Below are 22,782 nucleotides of genomic sequence, written 5' to 3' on the forward strand. Positions count from 1 at the left end.
AATAAACAGATTCTTCTCAGGTTGGCGGGCTATGACTGATGAGGTGCTGAATTCTCTATGCCAGAGGACTGTGACTCAGTCATTGAGTTCATCCAAAACAGAGATCACTAGAGGGGAACATAGAGGTAGGGAAATAGTGCAGCAAAATGGCACTTAGTAGAAGATCAGCTATGATCTTGTTGCATGGTGGAATAGACTCCAAGGCAAATCGTCTTTTCCTTCTCATAATACTTATGTCCTTATGTTGTTTTTCTATGTTAAAAGTTCCACATGAATTCAAGCTGTTCATATTTCCCTTTGGTTTTGCAAAGTGCAAAAGAATATTCAAATGACAAAAAATTACAAAGAATGATGAGTAATGCCTTTTGGACCGTACAGTACGCCCTGGGTGGGACTAAATAGTGAGGAAAACTCGAAATTCTTTGAGTTTGCGATAATCTCTTCAACCCCACAAATATTTCTTGAGAGATATCCATTGTTGTCCACGGGGGTGGTTAGTCCTGATACTCCTAATAAGCGAAAGTTTGGGTGTTGATTAGGATTAGAGTGTGTATTTCCATCTAATCGCAGTACTCAGTGTGGAGGGAGGGGCAGTCTGAGGATTGACTGCAGTTAGTCACATGGCACATTTGCATTCTACTTGTACCAAGTACAGGAACAACGTGTAAGTACTGTGAAGTCAGAATGTATTTGTGAGCTCGCTGTGTTAATGCAGTGTTGTAATGTTGCCGTAAATTGTGTTGAGTTTCTAAACCTAGTTGTTTCCTTCTGGTTTCTGGGTCAGAACAGTCGCCATATGTTGCTAAATTTGGCAGTGAAAGATTAGGTCGTGTAACATAGTATCGCTGCTTTGACCTTAACTTTAAGGAAGTGTGTGCGCTCCTGGTGTGCGAGTGCTTTTACCGTTTCGGCTCGCTTTTTGGTTGCTGACTTTGCATTTAACTAACAGCAAACCTGACCCACACTTAACTACAGCAGATCGAAATGAGTGAGACGTAGAAAGTTATATATCAGTCACCCATCCCAGTCTAACGGTCAAATGGACAAAGTTAGTTTAATGTCACTTTTCAGATTTCTAACCAAAGCTTATGCATGAACGTGTAAAACTGCACGACTCATCCCGTAAGACATACAGCAGGAAGCTTGGAAAGTTTCTGCAGCCAAAAGTAGGCGCTCTCTGTAACATTTACTTAAAGAGTGTTAGGAAGTAGTTTGTTTTAATCGTTCCGTTCACATGGACCCATAAATAATGCAATTGTGATAGGCTGGAGAGAATCAGCATCAAAAAAAATATTGGTGAGCACTCTTCTAATGGGATTAGTACCAGATGATATGGTGAGTTGTGGGTGTAGGTGAGAGGGAGTTGGGGGATGAAGTGAGAGGCATAGTTGGATGGTAGATGGGGAAAACTAAACAACGTTTATTTCTTTTTCAATTTACAAACGTTTGAATTATGAATTTTCACTGCAATGCCATTTGCTCTATGGTGTCTGCGCCTTTAGCTTGTAAAGCTACGTTCACAAATAATGTCCCATTTTCCATGTATGGAAATATATTGTACCAAAATTCCAATGATGCATTTAGCCCAGCCTTTTCAAGGTTTTCAACTGTGCAGTGTTTTGCTGGATGTAATGCTTTCCAAGAACATATGCCTTTCATAAATGGAGGAATGGCTGCATGTTATTACAGTTACAATATGCACTGTAATGCACCCTATAGAATATATTTGGGCATTACTTGCAGACATCCAAGAAAGATGGAAACCTATAAATCCATGAGATCAGTGTGTACATTCTTCAGGTGATTAAATATGCTCCACAGGTATCCAGAATTCTGGAATAGGCCTCATATGAAAGGTTGTTACAAAATCTTAACGGAGATTGATTCATTGGATTAAATATTTAACAGCAGTAGTTAGCTGAGTGAGAATGGTTATGGTTAGAATGGGAAAAAGAATAAAATGCAGAAATCTGTGGATTGGTTTTAGAATCATTATTTTTAATTCACATTACCTAGTTTTGGAAACACAGGTGCAATTAGATCAAGTTGGCAAAGGTTAATAAATGGAGGTCGGGGAATATCTAACATGTTCAAGGGGCAGAATTATTACTAATGTAAATCATACAGATAATTGTAAAATGATATGCATTAAAAGAAGAACCTGAATAGATTTAATAAATTGCAATGAATTTAATGAAGTTGGTGGTTTCTTCCTATCCTTCACTTAATGGAATTAAAAGAAACTTGCCTCTTGGGAGAGAATCCTTTACCATACTCCCTCCTCTTTCCAGATTATTGCCCTGTACTTTAAAACTATTTTTTTTCCAATTCTGGGATGTATCTGCACTTTGTTTAGTGTTGTAATATTTCCAAGTTTGCTGATGAGATGAACTAGGAATGAGGAATATGAATTTTGATAATGGATGTAAGCAAACTAAGTGAATGGGCAAATATCATGGTAGATAGACTACAATGTGGAAAAGTGTGAGGTAATCCCCTGGTAGAAAAAAATAGAAGCAGACTATTTTCTCAACTGGTGGGCAATTGTGAAGTGTTGATGTTCAAAGGAACCCAGATGGCCATACACAGAATTAACATGAAGGTGTGGAAGGTAAATGGTATGTTGGTGTTTCAGGATCAACTGAATACAAAGTAAAGATGTTTTACTGTAATATTAATGGACTTTGGTGAAGCACTTAAAGTATTGTGCACAGTTTTCCTCTCTTTACCTTGAAAGTATAAGGTATATTTGCTGCAGAGAAAGTGCAGCAAAGATGCACTCTCTCTTACTGGGATGGTAGGCCATTCACATGAAAAGAGAATGAGTAGGTCAAATCTGTGTTCTGAAAAGTTTAACAGCACGAGAGGTGACCTCATTAAAATGTACAAAGTTTTCAGTGGCCTTGACAGGGTAGAGGCAATGATAATGTTTCTCCTGCCTGAAGACCATAGAACCAGGCGACCACAGTCTCAAAATGACCTGGGTGTCTTTGAGATGTGAGAGGAAACTGGAGCGTTCAAGCAAAATCCACATAGGTAGAGGAAAAACATAAAAGCTCCACACAGACAGCACCAGAGGCTGGAATCAAACCCAGGTCACTGGAGCTGTGAGGCAGCAGTAATATCTGATGCATCACTTTTTGTTGAGCAGATTCAACAGGTCCCAGAAAAGAGGCAAAGAGAAGTAAGAAAAAGATGTTTCAAATTTTAAATGTTACATTTTACATTATCCTAAAACCTGAAGGAACAACTCTCCACTCTCTCCTTCTGGATAAGTGAGGTTAATTGACAGTCGCCACTAAGAGTATATGCAATTTTAAATTACTACACTTTCTAGTTTACCAGGCAATTAAGAATGTGCAAATCATGCAAGATGCCATTTCCACAAAGGTATTTGTCTACTGCTTGTTTTCAAATAGCACATGATTCAAAATCTGGCTCAATGTAAAGAGGTTGAACAAACTACATTTTTGTTCCTGGAATTTAGGGAATCCTTGCATGGTGGTATTTAACGCCTAATCCTATTTGCCCTGAAAATTAGTCTCAAACATATCAGGCTTCTTAAATTCCTGATGAGGATTGTACTCCCCAGAAGGCAATCGACTAAAGAATTTCAGTGTATCAATTTAGGGATGAAGCCACAATTGTGTGCATGACAGAGATGAAAGTGACTGACACAATCAGTACAAGTGGATTAAATTGGCAGTGTTGGCAATATGACTGTACCAGTAAGAAATTTCAGTTACTTTCACGCCTACATATAAATTGATGGAGGTGAGTTTCCAACAGTAGTCATGCTTTTATTCTTCCGTCTTGGTGGTAGAGAGGATACTTGAGTCTGTTGAAGTAGCAATAATAAACAGAAAATTAACTTGCAGGTACAGCAAGCAATTAGGAAATCACAGGGTAAGCTAGCCATTATTTCATCATTATTTATGTTAATACAATAGCTTTCACAGCTATGGTTCAACCAAAGCTCTGCAAAGCTAATTAAGTACTTTTAAAGTATGGACACGGTTATAAAGTAGGAAGGGAGACAGCTAACTTGTGCACAAACCTCTACAAAATGCAATGTTATAATGACTAGATAATCTATTTTTGTTACGTTGTAGATTGAGAGATCAATATTGGTGGTGTAGATAATACCCATGCTCTTGTTCAAGTAATACAGCCATGGGATCCTTTGCATCTGCCTGTTTAGGGAAGTGATGGTGTAATTGAAAATCTCACCTGGAAAACTGTACCTATTCTTTTTCTGTTATTCTCTGGGATCTGAGTGTCACTAACAAGGCCGGCATTTATTGCCCATGTTGCTTTTAAAATAGTTGTGTTAGTTCCACCTAAAATGTATTGGATTTTTTTTTCACATTTGAAAGACTTTCAGGGACAGTGGAATTCTGTAACATATGTCTCTGTGCTAAACTTCCACCTGCAAAAGAATGCATAAATACTTTGGAAAGGGGTGGGAGTAGAGGAAAGAGGGGAGTTTAGTCTAAGGCACAATATGTGTAGGCTCCTGAAGAGAGATATGGTTAGTTTACCTTTCAGTCTGAAAAGAGCACTGTTGACATTGAATAACCTTGGATCATTGAGATGATGCGAGTCCATGGTATTTGAAACAAAAACAACTTAACTACTCAGCCTATAGCTGTTAATCCTAATGTAAGGGTGCCGATAAATGCTCTTGTGTAAAACATTGCTGTTTTTGCTTAAGGATAGTGAAATAAGATGAGCAAAGTTATTTTTGGCTATATTCTGGCAACAAGTCACAGGTTAATGTCAACAGAAGCCTGGTCATGGGTAAACTCCTGAGTAATACTGTAACTTTGAAAGAAATCTGAAGAATGTGATTTTGAATAAATAATTAGTGATTATAAAGTAACTTTAAATGATCTCAATTTGTGATATTGAGAGTTCTATATTATATTGTACAGTACAGTGAATAAATAGTGCCTTTGTAGATATTCCATGAAGGGAAAGTTATGAACATTAAATTATGAAAATGTTTTGTGCTTTTATTTGTATTCCTTCTGGCTAGATAATTGGCAAATACATTTTTATCATTTAAAATAGGGGGATTTCAAGTAGATTTGTATGGTTGATGGTTGGTGCGGAATCAGTGGGCCAAAGGTCATGTTTTCATGCTCTTTGACTCTATAAACTTTAACTTAGGCACACTAAGTTTAGTGGAGGAATAGCTGCCCCCTGAGAATGGGTTCAGGGTCCAACTCAGAGATTGCAGCATATTATTCAGGCTATTCCTTAAGTTTTGTCCAAAAGTATTGCACTGAATGCAAGGCTCTATCTATCCTCAGGTGGACGTGAGAGATCTTGTGTCACTACTTTAAAGCTGAGAGGTTCTTCCTTGGTTTCCTGGCCTATTTATATCCCTTTACTTATACCACTAAAACAAATTATCTGACCTTTTTACCTTGTGTTTAACTTGATCATGCTGTTTGCAGATTGGTTATCACATTTCCTTTACATCACCAAGTGAAAATATTTCCTTTTGTTAGCTGAAAGAAATTTGTGGCAGTTTGAAACCATGAAAATTGCTATATAAATATATTTTTTTCCCCTCTTGTCTTTATTCCAGTTCAGGCATTTGGTGTTTCAAGTCAAGAAGGGAGGAACAAAAAACATGTGTTAGGTTTGAGCTCGTTGTAACTTGAGTCATGGGGTTCTTGACCAATGAGGTAAACAAGTTATACTGAGGGATAACTTGTACATTGGATTTCATAGCAGATCTCTGGTGATTCAAACAATGAACACATTTCTGCCACAGACTTTAACTGTCCTTTTCTGGATTGAACCATCGTGCTTCACTTTGAAGTGGTTTAAATGGTTTCTTTGGCTCATGGCTATTGTTAGCAGGAAGACTTCAAAAAACATTTTTGGGTGTGGTGTTGAAATACTGGATCTTAGTCCAGGTTGGTTAATGGTATAATTTTTCTGTTAGATATTACATTGCTTGCAGTGTATGTAACTGATTTGACTCAGAAGCTTACTGACAACTACAGCTCAAGTGATCACTGAGGGAAACTTTGCTTATAGGTGGTCATGATGATTGAATTCTCTCACTGGCTAAACTTGTTTCCTGATGGTTTGGCTAAGGAATGGTACTAGTAATCCTGTTAAAGATTGTTCTGCCTTTTTAACTTCAGAATATGTGGACACATAAAAAATAGAAGGGGCAGTGGTGGAAATACAGGAATAACTTTTTCCTTGAAGAGAAATGCTGGTTCTGTGTTCTTCATATTTTCTTTGTGCACATGTTCAATTTACGGATCATTTGACTTTCTCAGATGTGTACATGTTGCACATTTGTATTGTTGAGAAGCTGTTTATATTTTGCAACAACATATTAAAAATACAGGGTTAGAACACAAAGATAGAGAGCGACTTGCACCAATTAAGTCAAATTCCAGCACTGGATCATATTCAATTTCAAATAAGAAGGTGCTAATGGGTCCACACGACCTCTAAATATCATATTAGAATTAGTGCATTTATTGAGTGATGTAACTTTTGGCAGTAAACTCAAAGCATTGGAATTGTAGCCTTTAAGAATGGAGATCTGCTCAAGCCTTTACCACTGCTTGAGCAAACCATCTCCTTCATGAGAAAATTTAATTTTGAATTGACTAAAGCAAATAAGATGATGTCTCCACAAAACTGTTGCTGGTGTCACTAAATCACTGAGCCAGTCCTGTGCCAGTACTTGTTCTGTAAAATGCAATTATAAATATAAGTATAATTTAGTTTATACATCAGAGTTGTCTGCCAAAGATATAAATGATCACTGAATTCTTGGAGACACGAGAGACCGCAGATGCTGGAAATCTAGAGCAACACACCAAGGAGCTGGAGGAACTCAGCAGGTCAGGCAGCATCCATGGAGGGAAATGGACAGTCGTCATTTTGGGTTAAGGCCCTTCATTGGGACTAGAAAGAAAGAGGGGAGATAGCTAGAAAAAAGGTGGGGGGAAGAGGTGGAGCTAAAGCTGATGGGTGATAGGTGAGAGGGGTGATAGGCAGGTGAGGGAGGGGGGAATGGAAGAAGTTGGGAGGTGATGGAAGTGACAAAGGGCTGAAGAAAATGGAATCTGACTGGAGAACACAGTGGACCATGGAATAAAGGGAAGGAGATGCGGAGGGGAACCAGTGGGAAGAGTGTGTCAGTGATGGGCAGATGGAGAGGATGAGGGAGATCTTCTACAAACCCACTGACTCCCACAGTTACCGTGACTACACTTCTTCTCACCCTGTCGTTTGCAAGGACTCAATTCCCTTTTCTCAGCTCCTCTGTCTCCACCGCATCTGTTCTTGTGATGAGGCTTTCCACTCCAGGACATCCGAGATGTCCTCCTTTTTCAAAAAATGGGGTTTTCCTCCACTGCTATCGATGGAGCCCTTACCCGCATCTCTTCTATTTCCCACTTATCTGCCTACACCCCATCCCCAAGGCATAACAGGGATAGAGATCCCCTTGTCCTCACCTACCTCCCCATCAGGCTACACATCCAACATATAACATGAAGGGGGACTGGGACATCCAGCAAGGCAGTAGATCTCAGGAGAATGAGTTTGTGGAATGTCTACGGGACGGCTTTTTGGAGAAACTTGTTGATGAGCCCACCAGGGGATCGGCTGTTTTGGATTGGGTGCTGTGTAATGAACCAGACATGATTAGGGAACTAAAGGTAAAGGAACCATTAGGAACTAGTGATCACAATATGATTGAGTTCAGTTTCAAATTTGAGAAGGAGAGGCTGATAACTGGTGTATCGATATTTCAGTGGAACAAAGGATATTACAGTGGCATGAGAGAGGAGCTGGCCCAAATTGATTGGAAGAGTAAGCTAGCTGGAGGGACGGCGGAGTAGAAATGGATTGAATTTCTACAAGAAATAAGGAAAATGCAGGATAGATATATTCCAAGAAAAAAGAAGGTTTTGAATGGAAAAAAGGCACAAATGTGGATAATGAGAGAGGTGAAGGCTAAAATAAAAGCAAAAGGGAGGGCATACAAGGAAGCAAAAATTAGTGGGAAAACAGAAGACTGGGAAACTTTTAAAAACCTGCAGAAAGAAACTAAGAAGGTCATTAGGAAAGAAAAGATGAATTATGAAAGGAAGTTGGCAGATAACATTAGAAAGGATATTAAGAGTTTTTTAAAATATATAAGGAGTAAAAGAGAGACACGGGTTGATATAGGACCAATCGATAACGGTGCGGGAGAGATTATAATGGAAAATAAAGAGATGGTAGAGAAACTAAATGAGTATTTTGCATCGGTCTTCACTGTGGAGGACATCAGCAATATACCAGTTAGTCAGGGGTCTCAAGGGATGGAACTGAGTTCAGTTAAGATTACTCGGGAGAAGGTGCTAGGAAAACTAAATGGACTAAAGACTGATAAGTCTCTCGGACCGGATGACGTGCATCCCCGGGTTCTGAAGGAGGTGGCTTTAGAGATAGCGGAGGCATTGGTGATGATTTTCCAGGAATTGATAGACTCCGGCATGGTTCTGGAGGACTGGAGGGTCACAAATATAGTTCCGCTGTATAAGAAAGGTGGGAGGCAGCATAAAGGAAATTACAGACCTATTAGTCTGACGTCGGTGGTGGAAAAGTTATTAGAATCGATCCTCAAGGATGAGGTTATGGAATACCTAGAGGTGCAAGGAATATAGGTCCAAGCCAACATGGTTTTGTGAAGGGAAGATCCTGCCTGACCAACCTATTGGAGTTTTTTGAAGAAATCTCAGATAGGGTGGATAAGGGAGAGGCGGTAGATGTTGTGTATTTAGACTTTCAAAAGGCCTTCGACAAGATGCCGCACAAGAGACATTAATAAGATGAGAGGTCATGGAATTACAGGTAGGATAACAGAATGGGTGGAGCATTGGCTGGTTGGCAGAAAGCAAAGGGTGGGAATAAAAGGATCCTGTTCTGGTTGGCTACCGATTACTAGTGGTGTTCCGCAGGGGTCAGTGTTGGGGCCACTTCTTTTTACCCTGTACATTAACGATTTGGATGATGGAGTAAATGGTTTTGTGGCTAAGTTTGTGGATGACACCAAGATAGGTGGAGGAGTAGAGAGTATTGAGGAGACAGGTAGGTTGCAGGGAGACCTAGATAGTTTAGGAGAATGGGCAAGGAAATGGCAGATGAGATTTAATGTTGAGAAATGTGCAGTTGTACACTTTGGAAACAGAAATAAATGGCAGATTATTATCTAGAAGGAGAGAAAATTCAAAGTACAGAAGTACAAAGGGACTTGGGGGTACTCGTGCAGGATACCTTAAAGGTTAACCACCAGGTCGGATCGGTGGTAAAGAAAGTGAATGCTATGTTGGCATTCATTTTAAGAGGTATAGTGTATAAAAATAAGGAAGTGTTGATGAGGGTCTACGGGGCACTAGTGAGGCCTCATTTGGAATACGGTGTACAGTTTTGGGCCCCATATCTTAGGAAGGATGTGCTGATGTTGGAGAGGGTTCAGAGGAGATTTATGAGGATGATTCCAGGAATGAAAGGGCTTACATATGATGAGCGTCTGTCGGCTCTTGGACTGTACTCACTGGAGTACAGAAGAATGAGAGGGGACCTCATAGAAACATTTAAAATGTTGAAAGGACTGGACAGAGTAGATGTAGCCAAGCTGTTTCCCTTGGTGGGTGAGTCCAGGACCAGAGGGCACAATCTTAGAATTAGAGGGTACAGGTTTAAAACAGAGATGAGGAGAAATTTCTTTAGCCAGAGGGTAGTGAATTTATGGAATTCCTTGCCACGTACAGCAGTGGAGGCCAGATCACTGGAGGCGTTTAAGGAGGAGATACGTAGATATCTAATTAGTCAAGGTATCAAGGGATATGGGGATAAGGCCGGAAATTGGGGTTAGAATAGTTTTTTTTTCATTGCCCCCCCCCCCCATTTCTCATTCTTTTTTCTCCCCTTTTCTTTGGAGCAGACTCGATGGGCCAGATGGCCTACTTCTGCTCCCTTGTCTTGTGATCTCCGCAGCTTCTGCCATCTTCAACGGGATCCCACCACCAGGCACATCTTCCCCTGCTCTCCCCTTTCCACTTTCCCCAGGGATTGCTCTCGCTGTGACTCCCTTTTCCACTCATCCCTCCCCACCAATCCCCCTCCAGGTACTTATCCCTGCAACCACACTAATTGTTACACTTGCCTCTACACCTCCTCCCTCCCCACCGTTCATGGCCCTCAACCGTCCTTTCAGGTGAGGTATTCCTTCACATCTGAATTCACTGGTGTTACTTATTGCATCTGGTGCTCCTGGAGTGGCCTCCTCTACGTCGGTGAGACCCGACTCAGATTGGGGAGATCACTTCATCGAGCACCTTTGCTCCATCTGCCGCACCAGCCAGGATCTCCCGGTGGCCAGCCGTTTTAATTCCACTTCCTATTCCCACACTGACATGTCTGTCCATGGCCTCCTCCACTGCTGAGTTGAGACTAGATGCAGATTAGAGGAGCAACACCTCATATTCCACCTTGGTAGTCTCCAACCTGGCGGCATGAACATCGATTTCTCTAACTTCCAATAACCACTCCCTCTCTGCCCCTTCCCTTTTTGTTCCTGATCCCACCGGCCCCCTTCACCCTATCTCTTTCCCCTCTCCCACCCTCTCCATCTGCCAATCACCCACACATTCCTCACAGTGGTTCCCCTCCCCAGCTCCTTCCCTTTATTCCATGGGCCACTGTCCTCCCCTGTAGATTCCATCTTCTTCAGCCCTTTGTCACGTCCGCCTATCACCTCCCAGCTTCTTACATCATTCCCACTCTCCTCCCTCCCTCCCTCACCTGCCTATCAACCCCCTCACTTGGATCTACCTAACCACCTGTGAGCTCTTGCCCCACCCCTTCTCCCCACCATTTTTTTTTTACTGGCTATGTCCCCTTTTTCTTTCCAGTCCTGATGAAGAGTCATGACCTGAAATGTTGGCTGTCCATTTTCCTGCCTGACCTGCTGAGCTCCTCCGGCTCCTTTGTGTGTTGCACTAAATTCTTGGAACCTGCTCCCACTTTCTTGTCATTGCTTTTCAAAAACCCTGCTTTCACGTTGAAACTAAAATTCCCTTGGACCTCTGGCAAAGAAACGAGAGCAGATCTGAGGAAATTTCTGGCCACAGATTGTAATCATTTCAGCACAAAAAATATTTGTTCATCCCCAACCTTTCTCCACATTGCAGATGTTTACACTGCTCCCGTCTTTTCTCTTCAATATATTGTTCTCCATGTTATCTACCTAAATGCAACTTACTATATTTTGCTAATCATCTGGGGCACAATATATTATTGTATTATATCATGTATTAATCCTAAGTTCTAGCCAATTGTAGTTATAGTAATGGTGAAATGGTCAGTTTTTTTTGTGAAACCTAAAACAACTTCTGTCTTTCAAGCGTGTAGTTAATCCAGAGGTTGCTGGCAATGATGGCCTGTTCCTGCAGAGCATGAGCTATTGAACGTCCTTGCAGATGGAAATCATTATAAGTCAGTATAAATTTCCACTTCTGTAATTCTTCCTATGTTAACCCTCAGATGTTAAGCTTTGTTGAATGAAATCAACTTGAAATTTTAATGGTGTAGTAAGTCATTGTTACTACTAATCAACCTCTTTGTCTGCCGAATTACTTGATACACTTTCTTGTCATAAGAACATAAGAAATAGGAGCAGGAGTAGGCCATCTTGCTCATCGAGCCTACTCTGCCATTCAGTAAGATCATGGCTGACCTGGCCATGGACTCAGATCCATTTACCTGCCTTTTCTTCGTAACCCTTAATTCCCCAACTATGCAAAAATATATCTAACTGTGTCTTAAATATATTTAGTGAGGTAGCCTCTACTACTTCCCTAGGCAGAGAATTCCACAGATTCACTACTCTCTGGGAAAAGCAGTTTCTCCTCATCTCCATCCTAAATCTATTCCCCCGAATCTTGAGGCCATGTCCCCTAGTTCTAGTCTCACCTACCAGTGGAAGCAACCTTCCTGCCTCTACCTTATCTATCCCTTTCATAATTTTACATGTTTCTATAAGATCCCCTCTCATTAATCTGAATTCCAGTGAGTGTAGTCCCAGGTGGCTCAATCTCTCCTCATAGGCTAAACCCCTCATCTCCAGAATCAACCTGGTGAACTTCCTCTGCACTGCCTCCAAAGCCAGTATATCTTTTCACAAGTAAGGAGACCCGAACTGCACACAGTACTCCAGTTGTGGCCTCAACAGTACCCTATACATTTGCAGCATAACCTCCCTGCTCTTAAATTCAATCCCTCTGACAATGAAGGTCAACATTCCATTTGCCTTCTTGACAGCCTGTTGCATCTGCAAACCAACCTTTTGCGATTCATGCACAAGTGCCCCCAAGTCTCTCTGCACAACAGTATGCTACAGTCTTTCACTATTTAAATAATAATCTGATCTTCTACTTTTCCTTCAAAAGTGGATGGCCTCGCATTTACCAACATTGTACTCCATCTGCCAGGCCCTTGCCCACTCACAACCTATCTTTATCTCTGCAGACTCTCCGCATCCTCTGCACAATTTGCTTTTCCACTTAATTTAGTGTCATTAGCAAACTTAAATACACTACGCTCAGTCCCTTCTTCCAAATTGTTAATGTATATCATGAACAGTTGCAGGCCCAGCACTGACCCCTGTGGCACCCTCTTCACCGCTGATTGCCAACCAGAGAAACACCCATTTATCCCAATTCTCTACCTTCTATTGGTTAACCAATCCTCTATCCATACTAATACCTTATCCCCAACTTCATGCATCCTTATGGATAAGTCTTTTATGCGGCACCTTATCGAATGCCTTCCAGAAATCCAAGTATACAACATCCACCTGTTCCCCTCTATTCACTGCACATCCATAACATCTCTTTTTGGCATGTTAGACGCGTCCTCCACCATGAAGACCGACACAAAATAGTTGTTCAAGGCCTCGGTCATTTCCACATTACCCAACATTAATTCCCCCTTCTCATCTTCCAAGGGACCTACGTTCACTTTGGCCACCCTTTTACTATCTGTTTTTATATCTTGTGCTAGTTTACTTTCATAATCTATCTTCCCTTTCCCTATTGCTTGCTTCGTAGTTCTTTGTTGCTGTTTAAAGCTTTCCCAATCTTCCAGTTTCCCACTACTCTTGGCGATGTAGTATGCATGAACTTTTAGCTTGATGCCTTCTTTTATTTCCTTAGTTATCCAAGGCTGGCACTCCCCACCCTTACTGTCCTTGCTTTTGACTGGAATATACTTTTCTTGAGCACCATGAAAATCTCTTTGAAAGTCTTCCACTGTTTCTCAACTGTCCCACCATATGGCCTGTGTTCCCGGTCTACGCTGGCCAACTCCTTCCTCAGCCTGTTGTAGTCTCCCTTGTTTAGGATAAAACACTGGCTTTAGATCAAAGTATTACAACCTCCATTTGTATGAAAAATTCAGTCATACTATGATCACTCTTTCCAAGAGGATCCCTAACTACAAGATCGTTAATTTTACCTGTCTCATTGCGCAGGACCAGATCAAAGATAGCATTTTCCCTTGTAGGTTCACTAACATGCTGCTCAAGAAAACTGTCACGGATGCATTCTATGAAGTCCTCCTCAAGACTGTCTCGACCAACTTGATTTACCCAATCTGTGTGGAAGTTAAAGTCCCCCATGACAACTGCCATTTCCTTCTTACATGCATCAAATATTTCTTGGTTTATTGCCTGTGTCACTGTAATGTTATTATTCGGTGGCCTATAGACAACTTCCACCAGTGATTTTTTTTTCCCTTTGCTATTCCTAATGTCTACCCAGATGGACTCAACATTCTGCTCCTTAGTTCTTATGTCATCTCTCACTATCACCCTGATTTTATCCTTAATTAAGAGTGCTACCTCACCTCCCTTACCTTCCTGCCTGTCCTTTTGTATTACCCATTACTCTTGGATATTTAATTCCCACTCATCTCCACCCTGCAACCACGTTTCTGTAATGGCCACTAAATCATACTCATTTGTATTGATTTGTGCCACAAGTTCACTGACCTTGTTCCGAATACTACGGGTCACCTCCTTAGAACTTGCCTCTTGTTATCATTTGTTCGATGATTTGGGATTGTCAACTTAAAAAGACAAATCTAGGCTAACCCTGTAACACAGGGAGTACTGTCAGGCCTCCATTGTTTGGATTAGATTTTAAACCAACAGCCACCTTCCCTTATTAAGTAGATGTGCTATCTTGAAGAACTGGGGTGCTGTTTAATTGCCCTGGCCAATATGTATATCCTCACATAATAGTAAGAAAGCAGATAATCCATTCGCTATTACATTGCAGTTTGTGAGAGCTTGTTGTCTGTGAATTGGTTTCTGTGCATCCTACATTACATCAACAATTACAGTGCTGAAGCATTTCATTGCCTCAAATGTCTGGAATTTTCTGAAAGGGGATTGAATATTAACATACAGATCCAAGTCATCCTTTTCATTGACCAAGCTTTTGGTGATCTAACCTTTTTATTGTAATAAAGTATCAAATCTTTGTGTGATAATATTTCTGCTCAGTACCTTGTGATGTTTATTATGTTGGGGAGCAATGTAAATACAAGTTGATAATTGGAATGTCAAATTTCTCTGTTTTTCATAAATATTCAAAAGTTTTAAAACTTTAATTATTCAGTTTCCCTTGTAATCCTATGTATCTCCTGATATTTTTGTTTATTTCACTTTCTGTAAAATTATAAAAAGGAATGGTAAAACTGCAGCAATACACAAAAAGTGCTGGAGGAACTCAGCAGGTCAGGCAGCATCCATGGAGGGAAATAAAGAGTCAACGTTTCAGGCTGAGACCCTTCATCAGGACTGGAAAGGAAGAGGGCAGAAGCCGGAGTAAGAAGGTAGGGGGGACTTGCTGAGTTCCTCCAGCACTTTTTGTGTGTTGCTCCAGATACATCCAGCATCTGCAGAATTTCTTGTGTCTTCATTACTTTCTGCATTGCTGCTAATGAGAACTCTTCAATGCGATTGGCTGCTAATGCAACTTGATTTCATTACCAGAGATTCCTAAAGTTGACTCTAGATTAAATTAACTTTAGGGAAAGGTGAAATCTGCACCACAGAAATCACTGGGTCTTTTTTTGCCAGTTTTTTTTGCATCAAGGGCTATAATTGGTGCTGACCACAAGAGCTAGGTGAATGTGATGCAAATGCTACATAAAGGCACTGTCATAATCTGTCCAGCTGCTAATATCACAGCATCATTTCACGATCTTAAATTTCTAAATAAGTCTTTTCTATTTTCCCACAAAACAGTAAAGCAATCCAAGAAAGAACTGCAAACTAAAATTTGGCTTTTCCAGTACTCTCCAAAGCTAATTCATCAAGGCAGAATATTCTACTTTTAGCCCATCCCAATTCCAAGAGCCACTACCAAACAATCTTAATTTCCGGACTGTGCACTGTGCCCACAACCAAAATAATGACTCTGAAATATCTCTTCTACCATCCACAAAACTGGTAACTTCTTAGAGTATATGAATGTCATAAATATAGTGTTTATAGCAAAAGTAAAATTTTGAGTTAACTTCTTTCCCTTAGATTTAGCAGAATCCTTTGGAAGTCAATCTTTTGCACTGCTAAAAATAAGTAGACATACTCCAAGTGAATCCAGTGAAGTATTAAGAATCTTGTACAATCACAATTCTTGACCATTCACATTGGTACAAGTTAGTATTGTCATTTTATCCCAAGAGCTAGAGGTCAGACATGAAGCCATAGCAAGTATAGGGTTCTTGATTAGAACTAGGTGTTTGTGTCTCACTAACAGACTCAGTCATTATAAACCGTGCCATACTACAGTAATTAGACAGAATGTAATTTAGCTTGGGGTAAATCTATCTGTGAAGCATACATAATTATGATTTGTAAGGATGTCAACTGCTTTTCTACTGGAGGTAGTCAAGAGGAAATGGAGGGAATCCATTTGGTTTCTGTTCATTCAGTATTTTTTCTGCAAGTGTATTCAAAGCATTTGTTTGTAATGGTTTTCAAAAATGAAACACATGCTGCTTGGAGTGAAACAGATGTCAACAAAGTAACATTGAAGTTCTTCTAACATATGACACGAGTTTACTTCTCTTTGGCAGCAGTTAAAGAAGTATTGTGTGGGAAAGAAATGCATTTTTTCCATCCATGTATCAAAACCTTGTGTAAAAGTCTATTTTGCATGAGACATCATAATTTTCATTTCTCAATTCCATTTCTGTAATGTTGATAATAGGATGAGGGATAGCTCCCTCGGGAAACAAACAATCCGCATTTAGAACTGGCCAGGACGCCACCGTGAACATTTCTAAATATTACAATGCACAAACACCATGGCCATAATAAACTAACATTGCAACGTTATATGTATTTAAGGATTTTCAGACCAGATGAGAATTAACAAAGTTAATTATTAAATTGTTTTTTCTCTTTTACCAGAATATTTTATTTCAGGACAAACTTTATTGTTAAGTGCTTTTTCTTTTTCTTTTTCTAAAAAAACAGAGAAATTTTCTATATGTTCTGTCAAACCGGAAAGGTTGTAAACCAAAAGAATGCATGTCATAGACTGTGAACATGTTGCACACAAAGTATGAGCTTTGCTTTGTCTACTGTATGCATGTGTTCTGTTGAAATCTGCTTATACCTAATTGTTAAATAGCTTTCAGTTGTTTCAAGGACCCACAGAAGATTAAAATCAATTTGTTATGGCTATTTGTTGAAGATTTCCAATTCTATTAGCCATGGGACCAAAAATGGAGATCCAGTAGAGATCTTTGTTTTCTAATAACCTTCCTGCCTGAGCCAGTATGAGGCACCAAGACTGCATATAAAAAAATAAAGTGAAAGTCAGTTGCAACTTTGCCAGCCCCGCATTTCTAAAAAGAAAGTAAGTAGTTGAAGCAGTGATATCAGGATTCCCCAGAGAATTGCCAGCTAACAAGCCTAACATTCATTGTGGGTAAAGTATTAAAAGGCATCCTGAAAGAGTGTTTATGAAAAGCCTAATTAAGTGTTGGAGAAAGGTCAGAAATTTGAAATTGGCTAAATTAGTGAAAGGATACTGTAAGTAGAACAGACATGGTAGAGAGTAGCTATCACAGTAACACAGGAGTTGTTCTGGGATGGGATTGCAATTTGGAGTTAAGGATGTAATCACAATTGCCTATGTTTGCAGATGACATTAAGGCTAAAGCATCCTGCCGGTTATGGTACCAGACTTTCAGCTCTTGAGAGCGCAAATCCTATTATGGCAAATTAAGAAGAAATTGATTTCAATAAATCTACATTTTAAGAGCAAACACCAGAAAATATCTGTGATGCTTGACATTTTGTTGTACAAAATCTCAGTTGTTTCAGGGGAAGGAAAAGGACCAGGTTGTTGGCTATTATTATCATCATCCAAGATAGCCAGGGATGTCCAATAAAATACCACACTGGAAGTGAGATTTCAAATAATAAGTAAAAGGTAAAGCAAATACAAAGGTATTTGGTAAGTTGAAAAGGTGGGATGTGGCATGTTGCACAGCATTAAACTAGGAAAATGAAATAAAATGTTTAAAATATTAATATTAACAATAAATTATGCAATTTAGGGGCTACAGACCATTACACAGCAGAGGGATCTGTTGTAAGAAATGCTATTGAATAGTAGAATACAATCAAGCAGTGAAATAGCAACAACAAGAGATGTAACTATGTTGTATGATAAATAGAGGGAAATAGTGTACAAGTCATAATTAATGGTCATGAGTCCATCGATTGTGTCCAATTTTGATTATAGTGTTAAATTTTTAAAAAAACTCTGGGGATACTGTTTGTGATTGGGTAATTGAAACATTAACTATCCTTAAATTCTGAAATCAAGCAATCTGGGATTGCTTAGTTTGGTGAAGAAAAGCCTCTTGGTTAATATTATGCATAAATCTCAATGAAATAGATTGTAGAGTATAAGGGGATGGTACACATTTGGTTATTTTCTGCAGAGTCTACTGAATGTGTGGAACTGACTCCCTAATGCAGGTGCATATAGTCGGTGGGGGGGGGTGAGGGGGTGGAGTAGGGAGAATATACAGGAGAATTGGTTAGATATTTGATGGAGTAGGGAATTGAGGATTATTAGTTTAGAGACTCATCTTTGTTCCTATATAATACCAAGTTAAATTAGCCTTTTCTTTGCCTGTGAAACCATACTATATACACGCGTCCCTGTGAAAGAACTTCTGCAGTCCATTTTTGAACTGTTTACTCAAAAGAAGGGTGGTTTTCATAATTTGTCACAGATTTCACTATTTCACTATTTGAGAAGCTGATGGTGTGAACTTTCTGTTTTCACAATTATACAGGTTGTTTTTTCTTAACTTACAGAAATTACACTATTTACACCACTATTTAAACTGTAACATGGATAAAAAAGACACTCTTAATAGAAAAAAGCAATATGTTTATCTCAATGTTTTAGAAGGAGGATGGCCCATGAATATCCATCTATTCATGGGTGGAGTGCATGAGATGAAGCTAAAGTGCTTACAGGTTTCTTCTGCTAGAAGTTCACTTCAGCTTCCTCCAAGGTGTCAGCACCATCAGTAGGGGTGCTTAGCTACTTGGTGCAGTTCACATAGCCTTCAGCAACAGCTTAGTTCTCTGGAACCAGTAAAATGGCCTACAGAAAAGCAGAGTAGATCTAATGTGACCAAAATTGGTCACATTAGATTAACAGCCACCAATAAAGATGCATGGAGTTAAGTAATGCCACCAAGCAACACAAACACTCTCATAATGTTCTCACTGCCAGAACAACTCTGCCTCAGACCTTTCCACTATTTTGATAAAGATATGGAGGCTGACTAGGAGTTTAGGCAAAAGAGTAGCTGAATTTGTCATCAGGGCACATTTAACCCAGCATGGCACAAGGATTTAAACAAAAAATTGAAGTTAGTGGGAATTGAAGGAGAAATTCTCCACTGATTGGAGTCAGCCTGATAGATTGTGGTCAGCAGTCAGTCATCATAGTCCCAGAATAACTTCGATAGAATTTCTTAGGGCAGTACCGTTGGCCTGACTGAGCATAACTATCTAACTTTGCTGCTCTGCTTATAATGAAGCAGCCTTTGCCAGCCCATAGTAGAAATTGCAGGTATTATTTGCATGCAGAGTGAGCCTAGCTCTCTGCCTTTAATCTTAAACAGTACCACCATCAGTGAATTCCTCACCATGGACCAGAATTGTACAGTATTGGCCACATCAGTATTATGATTTCAAGAACAAAACAATAGCTGGATCCTCTGAGATTGGCTTGCCTACTTACTATTTACCATCTAGAAAATTCAGTTGAGTATGATGAAATATTTCCTACTCATATAGGTGAGTGTAGCTCCCAATAATACTTGACAGCTTCACACTATTGTGATGCAAGTAGCTACAATATTGACTATCCACATTTGTAATGCAGCAGCTTAAATTACTTTAAGAATACATTGTTCCTGTGAATTTTTCTTTAACCACCACAGAAAAACTATTGCAGTAATGTTGCAGAACAACCATCACTTCTGAAATTCCTACTAAATACCATTGTGGAAGCTCAGTTGTCACCAGAACTGAAAAAATATTCAACTGGAAATCCCACTGACATCTCAACAGCTGGGCTGGGCAATAAATGCACACTTGCTCATGTTACCTACATACTCAGAAGTAATAACAATGCATTTCAGCCAGTCAGTAGGAACTGACAGTTGCAAATCAGAAGCTCGTAGCTGAATGTTTGCAAAAGATAATGGATCAGTTGCAAAAAAAATCAGCTGCCACTTTCCTGTATTGTCTCTCCCATTGCGGTATCATTTAACTGAGTGTCCTTGGCCAAGTGTCCTGAGTATTTACACTGAAAAAATAAATGAGTGAACTTTTGAATACAAACATGAGTCTGAGGTTCAGAAATTTATTGTCTAGAATATCTGGCACACATTGGCATTTCCTCTTTACAGCTGTGGGTAAATATAGCCTTTTGAAGTTAAGGATTTGCCTAACACACCAGTTCTCAGCTTTATATTACTGTGGAAATATTCTTCAAAGTACTTTTCAAAAATATATACAATAGGAGTGAACTTGTCAGTTCCATAATTTGGAGATATTTTGAGTAAGTCTTCAATGTAGCTTGCATTATTTTAATTCTTAATTTTCAACAAGTCTACTTTTGTATGGTTCCAAATATCAGTAAGATGCCTCTTAATCTACAATTATGAGGATATTTTTAGGAACAAGATGAAATATTTGCCATTTTCTTTCTCCAGTACTGAACAGCTGAGCTTGCATCAAATATGTTATCTTAAATCATCCAACAAAAACAAAGTTCAAACTTCACAAGGTTAAGAGAGCACCCACGAGATTGTTTGTGCACCATGGGCAGGAAAGGTGCACATTTTTCAGTAATGACCCAATACAGGAGTATACCTCTATACTTGTATCACCAAGTGCCCCAGGAGTTCCTATGAAGATGTCAGTTTTGGAAGTTGTGCCTTGTGGAACAATATAAAGCAACTCCTACAGGCAGTTCCCCCCTCCCCCCCCCCCCCCCCCCACCTTTTAATCCTTAGCACACCGTAGTACAAGTACTTAGTTATTTCTTGGCGAGCTGAATGATGCAAAGCTGCTCTGTTGTACTGAAAAGATGATCTGGAAATTGAGGTTTCTCTGAAATTGGTTCCAATATCCTCTTCAGTGTTTACTTCTTACCTCTTAATATCATGACCTTATCACTGTGATGGTGCACTTTCATTCTTCTCCAAGCAAAGTCTACTGGCCAGAACACACCTTTCCTGTCTGATAAAATGTTATTGACCTGAAATGTTGCCCACATTTTCTGGTAAATAGCAGCAACTCCAGGACTTCCATGCATGTATGGTCAACCATGGAAGACCTGAATTTACCATTAGTTGGTACTGCACGATAGAGTACACTCCACCCCAGGATTGCCTAGCAGTGAAAATCCATCAGGCTGAAAATCCCAGCATTTAAGGGAAGAAAAGTAAAGTTATATTTTATTTCTGTATTTATCGGTTACATTAAAACTTTTTAAGTGTTAGTTTATTTTTTAACTACATTTTAACACTTTATTTTTCATAGTTTCAGAAATAGATATAACACGACATTTTGGACAGCTGGCAAGACAGGAGGAATGGTTTTAGAAACATAGAAAACCTACAGCACAATTCAGGCCCTTCAGCCCACAAAGCTGTGCTGAACATGTCCCTACCTTAGAGACCCATAGCCCTCTATTTTTCTCAGCTCCATGTACCTATCCAAAAGTCTCTTAAAAGACCCTATCATATCCACCTCCACCACCATTGCCGGTAGCCCATTCCATGCACTCACCACTCTCTGAGTAAAAAAACTTACCCCTGACATCTCCTCTGTACATACTCCCCAGCACCTTAAACCTATGTCCTCTTGTGGCAACCATTTCAGCCCTAGGAAAAAGCCTCTGGCTATCTACGCAATCAATGCCTCTCATCATCTTATATACCTCTATCAGGTCCCCCCTCATCCTCCATCACTCCAAGGAGAAAAGGCCGAGTTCCCTCAAGCTGCTTTCATAAGGCATGCTCCGCAATCCAGGCAGCATCCTTGTAAATCTCCTCTGCACCCTTTCTATGGCTTCCACATCCTTCTTGTAGTGAGGTGACCAGAACTGAGCACAGTATTCCAAGTGGGGTCTGACCAGGGTCCTATATAGCTGCAGCATTACCTCTCGGCTCCTAAATTCAATTCCACGGTTGATGAAGGACAATACACCATATGCCTTCTTAACCACAGAATCAACTTGTGCAGCTGCTTTGAGCATCCTGTGGATTCGGACCCCAAGATCCCTCTAATCCTCCACACTGCCAAGTCCACTTCACACTTATCTGGGTTGAACTCCATCTGCCACTTCTCAGCCCAGCTTTGCATCCTATCTATGTCCCACTGTAACCTCTGACAGCCCTCCATATTATCCACAAATTTACTAACCCATCCCTCCACTTCCTCATCCAGGTCATTTATAAAAATCACAAACAGTAAGGGTTCCAGAACAGATCCCTGAGGTACACCACTGGTCACCGACCTCCATGCAGAATACAACCCATCAATAACCACTCTTTGCCTTCTGTGGGCCAGCCAGTTCTGGATCCACAGTGCAATGTCCCCTTGGATCCCATGCCTCCTTACTTTCTCAATAAGCCTTTCATGGGGTACCTTTTCAAATGCCTTGCTGAAATCTATATACAGTACAACTACTACTCTCCCTTCATCAATGTGTTTAGTCACACCCTCAAAAATTTCAATCAGGCTCGTAAGGCAGGACCTGCCCTTGACAAAGCCATGCTGACTATTCTTAATCATATTATGCCTCTCCAAATGTTCATAAATCCTGCCTCTCAGGATCTTATCAGTTGTCAAAGCTGTCAGAAGTTTTTCAAGGGCAAGGCTTCAGTTCCTCTGTTCAGCACTTTGATATCAGATGCATTGGTATTGGTATTAGTTTATTATTGTCACTTGTACCGACGTACAGTGAAAAGCTTATCTTACAAACCGATCATACAGGTCAATTCATTACACAGTGCAGTTACATTGAGTCAGCACAGAGTACATTGATGTAGTACAGCTAAAAACAATAACAGTACAGAGTAAAGTGTCACAGCTACAGAGAAAGTGCAGTGCAATAAGGTGCA

General features: G+C 40.0%; 1 protein-coding gene across 3 annotated transcripts in view; it reads left to right on the forward strand.

The window, feature by feature from the left end:
* Positions 1-580: 580 nt before the first annotated feature.
* LOC127577103 (metalloreductase STEAP3-like) overlaps positions 581-22,782 on the forward strand; it is a 40,406-nt gene continuing 18,204 nt past the window's right edge. Inside the window, exon 1 of one of the 3 annotated variants that reach the window (XM_052027995.1) lies at positions 581-664. The gene's annotated coding sequence lies outside the window, so the exon portion shown is untranslated. Of the gene's footprint in view, positions 665-11,395; positions 11,530-22,782 lie in introns of those variants that run through there. The other 2 variants (XM_052028011.1, XM_052028003.1) reach the window with 2 other exon arrangements.

Source organism: Pristis pectinata, chromosome 1 (genome assembly GCF_009764475.1).
Source record: "Pristis pectinata isolate sPriPec2 chromosome 1, sPriPec2.1.pri, whole genome shotgun sequence".
In the NCBI taxonomy this organism is placed as follows: domain Eukaryota; kingdom Metazoa; phylum Chordata; class Chondrichthyes; order Rhinopristiformes; family Pristidae; genus Pristis; species Pristis pectinata.